Genomic DNA, 6,374 nt, shown 5'->3' on the forward strand with positions numbered 1-6,374 from the left:
CTTGAGAATCCTGAGGAGCCAAGCAATGCTCATTCTTCCTAGTGGGAAACAATAGAAGTACTAGTTAGGGCAGATGTCTTTCTGTACCAGCACTGAGCACGCAGCTGTATAGAAAATCACTGTATTATGTTGGTGCTCTGTGATAGGGAAGTGTTGAGTGTGCAGCTTGCCCCCAGCATAATAGTAAGGGAAAAATAGTGCCAAGATACTTACTCTCAAAGTAAATTCAGAATCTCAAATGCTCAATCTTTTAAAAATACATTTGTATTAAATTATCAGAGTGACAAAATCAAAGATGGATTGAAGAAAGCATATGCTGTCTAAAATGTGTTGCTGATGTTAATCTTTTAATTCCCCATTATCCTAAGTTTCGAAATGGGAGAAGGCCATTTTGCAACTGGAGCTCCTGTTTTTTCCACTTGAGTACAAGTAGCAGGCCAAACTAGATTTCTCCTCAATCTTTTTCATAATTTAGCCTTGTAAGCAAAATAAGATTATCTTGTAGTTCCATTTAATTGGGTTTTTTTCCTGCCCAGCCAGTACCAGGCACACTGTGTGTGCATGACTGTCTATCAAAGGCTGGTGGTAGAAACCTCATGAAGTCATTTTCTTTCCTCTCCTGGAGGGAGACTTCAGATGAGGTGTCTGTCTTGCTATGCTCCTCATCCTCTCTTTTACCACTTTCAACCTAAGTTGCCCTAAGTGGGGGGAAATAACGCTGGTAAGCTTTTGGATGAAACTTGCACTGAAGGAAATGGAAAGTGCAAATACTTTTTTTTTTTTTTTTTTTTTTAACCCAAAAGATGCATATCTAATTTTTGAAGAGGGGGCCAAAATCTAATTTGATGTGGGAGATGAATTTTATAGAATTGATTGGGAAGGTTTGCTGTTTGGGGAAACCTTGATGAATACAGTATTAAGTCTCCTCTGTGGTAGAATACCAACAATCCAGTCTGAAATTTTCTTTACGTTGAAAACAAGTTTGTTTTCATCTTTGAGGGGAATCCCTATGTTAATTTTAAACCTTTCCAGTTCTAACTCTGAAGTTGATCCTGTCATCGCGCTGCTAGAGCAATGTAAATAAACATACATGACTAACGCAATTATGCTACCAAGCACCAAGAATGAACTCCCTTGACCAAAAAAAAGGTATTAAATCTATAAAAATACCAACTGTAAGTAATGTATATAAAATTAAGTCCAAAATGAAATTTTTAATGGCATAGGTTACTTTCAGCTGAGTGGAACAGCCTTTTCAAAGCTAACAGGTGCTTCAAAGAAAGTCGTTAAAATTTGGTTGGTCTTTATTTCAAAGCATTTACTCAAAAAAGTGCTTTCCCCCTTTTTACTTTTTGAAATTTTAACAGGTGTAATAAAAGTTCATGAATCAGAGATGGATGTTTGTCTAGAAGACTGTTTTGATTTCTTACTCCATCGTGCAGAAGCTGCCTGCTTTGCTTCTCTGCAGTCTGGGAAGTTGGTGTCCAATCCTTTTCCACACAGCAGAAAGGGCATGGGCGGCACTGCCTCAGTCACAAGCACAGATTGGTGTCTTGCGAAAGGTGGCGAGACAGCTCAGCTCTTGTGAAGGCAAGACCCTATTGCCACATAGAGAACTAAAGATGTCAGAGAAAGAGATATCCAGGGCTGGATGCAGCTGTTTGCCTCTTTCCAATCCAAACCATGGGGGCCTATGGATCCCGACAAGAAGTGAGGATGGTTGAGGGATGAGTACAGTAAAAGGCATCTGAAAGCCAGGAGCTGTTTGCTATGTTGGACCCTAAGGATATTATCCAAGTATCTCATCCAGCTGCCTTTCCTGATGAGCGCAATTAAACCCCATGAAATAAACCATAATTGCAGGTTGGGCGTGCTTTAAGTGTTTTACAGTGGCATTATCTGCTCTGTAAGTGCTTCCAGCCAAAAAGGATCCACTCCACACCTGTAGCATTTGCAACACTGGCAGGATGAAAGGCAATCTCCCATTTTAGGAATGCACTCTGAAGAAGTGAGGAAGTTCAGGTTAGCCTGCCACCATCCTGGTTAAGAATGAGGAAAATACACATTCAAGCTTCATGGGTAGTACCTTTTCCTATACTTTTTACATGCAGAAAACTGTTTTTAAAAGCATTCTATACAACTGACAGCTGTTTCCTAGGCAGCAGTGTTGGGCCACACATTGAGCAAACCAGATGAGAGACTGAGCAATAAATAGTGGCACGCACCTGATAGCAGAGAATTATGTGCATCCATGCAAGTCTCTACATGAATATTGCTTTCAAGGCATATCATCCAGCTTGGCAGAGATACCACAGATCCGTGGGTACTGTGGTCTCACGGACAGAAACAAACATGAAAGGTCATGTGGTTGGTGGTTAGTTTTACTCTGGGTGAGTTTGAAAGCTCTTGCAGGAACAAAGGCGTGCAGAGTAAATGAATGCTGGCACGGGAGGGAGCAGCACTTAATGCCTGGAACTGAGGGAAGCACGGCCATAGTGGGTGGCACAGACAAATGCTTCACTGGACACAGCACCAAAAATCATTTACAGAGCCTTTGGCTGTGGGAGGAGTGGCTTGCTAATTTGCATATATGCAAATTCCCCACCTGTGGGCACAGTCTTAGTAGCCTCTTTCAGTAAAACCAGTTTTTAAGCTGTGCTCCAACACCATAAGGCAATGGACCTCTTCAGATGTCATAATTGTATTTACCTATATTGCTCTAAATGCTTCTTTCAGGTTACTCAAATTTAGTTTACTGTTGCTGGGTTTTTTGGTTGGTGGTGATGGTGGTTTTGATTTTTTCCTAGAATAGAAAACCTCTGCAGATTTTCAGAAAAAAAAAAAGTGGCAGTGTCCTTGCTCACTGTGAGTGCAAACACATCCTGCTTGTTTCGTGCCTGCTCAGGCAGGGCTTTAAACAATCATTTGCTTCTCTCCAACTTCCCTGCTCATGAGCCAAGGAAATAAAAGGGTGGGCAGGTCACCAGGAACCAGGATTGCTGCTGAAAGCCTGTTGATGTTAACACAAAGGTACAGGGAAAAGGTGTCTGCTTTCAGGTTGTTGGGAAGTTTGGAGTTCCCAGGCATTACAAACTTTTCTACCTCATTTGTTAATAATGCATCTGCTGTACAGCAGGCATCTGGGAAGCCACTGAAGAAGGAGCAGGCTTTCCCAGGATCCTGTCTGGTCAGTTGCCTGACCATGGATAAGAAAGCCTTCTCAAGAAAAGAATCTGTCCCTCATGCTACCAGAGCTGACTGATGCCTGATGGCAATGCTTTCACCTCTCTTAAGTGTCAAAAGAGCTCTCTGCAGGTGAGCTGCTGCTTGTATTCCTAATCAAGCTCCAATTCTTTGTACAGCTAATTCTTCTTATAAGTCTGATTAACTTTGGTGGGCTGACTCACATAAAGGTAAATGTGTGTGGAAGGACTTGCAGGATGAGATCTTGAGTAGTCAGCATCTTATTCTGCTACCTAAAAGCCCCATAATGATTTCTTAGCTGACTTTGCACTGATTGCATGTTCCTTAATAAACCCTGAGCTTCTCTTGCCACTTCTTCCGTCTGCCTCCAAAACCATATTGCCTTTGTTTTGGATGTCTTTTTAACTGTTGTTTTATCCTGCTGAGCTCAGACAAACAAGCAAGGTGAAAAGCAGAACTGTGATGCAAACTCTTGACACTGTAATAGATGTTTATCACCCATTCAGGTAGCATGATAATTGCTTTTAAGGTGCCGCTCCCTTCAATTAGAGCCATACAGGTCAGATGCAATGCTTTTGACATTTAATGTTAAGACCAAGGCATTAAATGTGCATAATTTTGTTTTGCTTTTTTACAGAGTCCAAATTTGTCATTCTTCAAGGCACAGCTTTTGTTTTCCATGACTCAACACTAATACCCTTGCTTGAAGCAAACACTTCTCAGGATTTTCCCATGTGTTTTTATATTTTTTGGTACAGTCTCAGCTGTGCTTGGTTTTAGCAAGCTTTCTGGTGAACCGTGACCACTATTTTCCTACTAAACTTTTTTAAAAAGCTGGGACCTATCATTCCTATAGCAAAAAGCTGAATGTAGAGTTGGTGAGGAAAAAGCATCATCACTAAATCCCTTTCAAACAAGAGTATCTCATAAATTTTTGCTGTACATGTTTCCATCAGGAATCAGTTACGAATTATGAAACTCTTACTTATTGTGTCCTCAGTACACTGTTCATTTAGCTGCCCTCACTTGCATTTCTACATGCAAAATACCTTTAAATACCATAAGCAAAATCAGTGATATTTTCAATTCCTCCTTACAAAAGACCATTGATTTTATATGCATATTTTGCATCTGTCCTGCACTGATCTACTCTTCGGGCTTTAAAAGTGATCTTGCTAGAATGCTGCTTACCCAGATGGGGTTTCTATGTTACTCAACACCTCAGTCTGATGCATTTTCAGTTGCAGGACCAATTGCATTAGATTGAATCACCAGCACAGTGACAGACTGAATGAGCATCCAGGTTGGTTATGGTCATTCTGATTTCCTCTATCAGTTGTTCCATTTAAACCATGGAAATGGTTACATGGAAATGGTTACATGGAAATGTCAAGTTACTTTCAGTGTCGAGAAACCTCTTTTTCTTCATTCTCCTTCAGTGAAAGAATATAAAGGTGATGATGTTACTTGGTTGACAGATCCCTTTCCTGCATTTCTGTCATCAGAAGCCATCCTCAGCTCATTATTGCAAGCACCTTACTTTTGGGAGACTTTCATATGGATAGAGATGGGATGAGCTTGTGGTCCAGCATTAAGCCATGCTGTGAGTTACACACACGCCCTGGTGAGGTACAGCCCTTAGTCCACGATTCCACAGAGCATCATCAATCTTATCTGAACTCATTTCACTTGCTGTCCTGCAATCTCTGTCCATTTTAACCCCCGAGAACTCAACCATCCGCAGCCAACGCCGCTTCACACACACATCGGCAGGCGGGAGCGCACACAAGACAGATGAGAGGACACCGCCTCGTTCCCTTCAGTTTCCCTGGCGGGGTCGAGACCAGCGAGCTCCCGGCTCCCGCAGGGTCCCGGGGGGGTCCCGCCTTTCGCGGCCGAGCCCCGAGCCCGGGGCGAGCGGCGGCCGCTGGGTGGCAACAGCCGCCCGCCGGAGAGGGGAGAGGCGAGGAGGGAGAGGGAGAGGAGACAGGAAGAGAGGGAGGCAGGGGAGGATGCTGGCACTAGGTATGGTGCCGAGTGCCTCCCCGTGCCCCGCTAAAAAACAGACTCCAGAACCATTAAACGCTCTGAGCGCCTCCTCGGGTACCTGGAAAGGCGCTGTTTCGTACATGCCAGAAACCGATTCCTCGGTCCGACCTCGAAACAAATCCCGGCATCACCGAGGACACGGGTGAGCTCCGTTAGGGGAATTCTTCTCGTTTGGATGCGAAGGCTTCCCCTTCTGTTGGAGGGAAAGCTGCTCACCCTTCCCACACCAGTGCCATTTACTCAGAGGAGTAGCCACCCTGTGAACTACGCGTGACAGGTCCGTGCCTGAAGGAACCATGTCTAAAAACAGACTTGGAGGGCAGGGTGCATTCATTCCCAGTGCCCTCTGTCAGAGAGCACTCATGGTCACATCTTTGTTTACGCATTTTATTCCTTTTAGGTTCGGGGTAGTTTATAAATGAGATTATCATCCCAATCACCCTTATATCGATAAAAACTGGCAGAATTTATCAAACGTGTCTTTCCCCCTCCTGTACTGAGCAGAGAACAGTGCCGGGAATGTTCTTCTCCCGTTCGGCTTGGCATTTCCCCGGTATGGTGCCCCATTTCAGCCGGGGCAGTCCCGGCATCACACATCCCTGGCCCCCGGTGTCTCTGCGCGGGATGGCAGGGGGGGCTGAGCCATCGCTATATCCCAGCTCTGTGGGTTTAACCAGTTTTAAAGGTTAACTCTGCTTCTTTGGTCAACTCCAGATTGACCTCATATTCAAGCAGTCCCAATAGCCCCTCTTCAATGTAAAAAAAAAAAAAAAAATAATCTTCAGGCTGGTCGGAGGGACAAACCTGAGCTCCGTTCCTACAAGAAGTCCTAAAACCCAGCTCCCTGCGTGTCCCATCGCCTGAACACGAGCTGGGCGGGCGGCCTGCGCGGAGCAGGTGTGCGGGAGCCTGCACGGCCGGGGCGGCCGCGGGGAGAGGGGCACCGGCAGAGCCGGGCCGGCGGGATCGGCGCCGCACGGGCTCCGCGCAGGGCCGAACCAGAATGCACGGAGCCCTGCACGCCTGCAGCGGGCCGCTTGGCTTTTTAAAAAGGTGTATCCGGACTTCTTTTTTTTTTCCCCTCCCTGTTTCATCTATTAAAAAAAAGAAAAAAAAAAAAA

The sequence above is a fragment of the Parus major genome, chromosome 2, assembly GCF_001522545.3.
Source record: "Parus major isolate Abel chromosome 2, Parus_major1.1, whole genome shotgun sequence".
NCBI lineage: Eukaryota > Metazoa > Chordata > Aves > Passeriformes > Paridae > Parus > Parus major.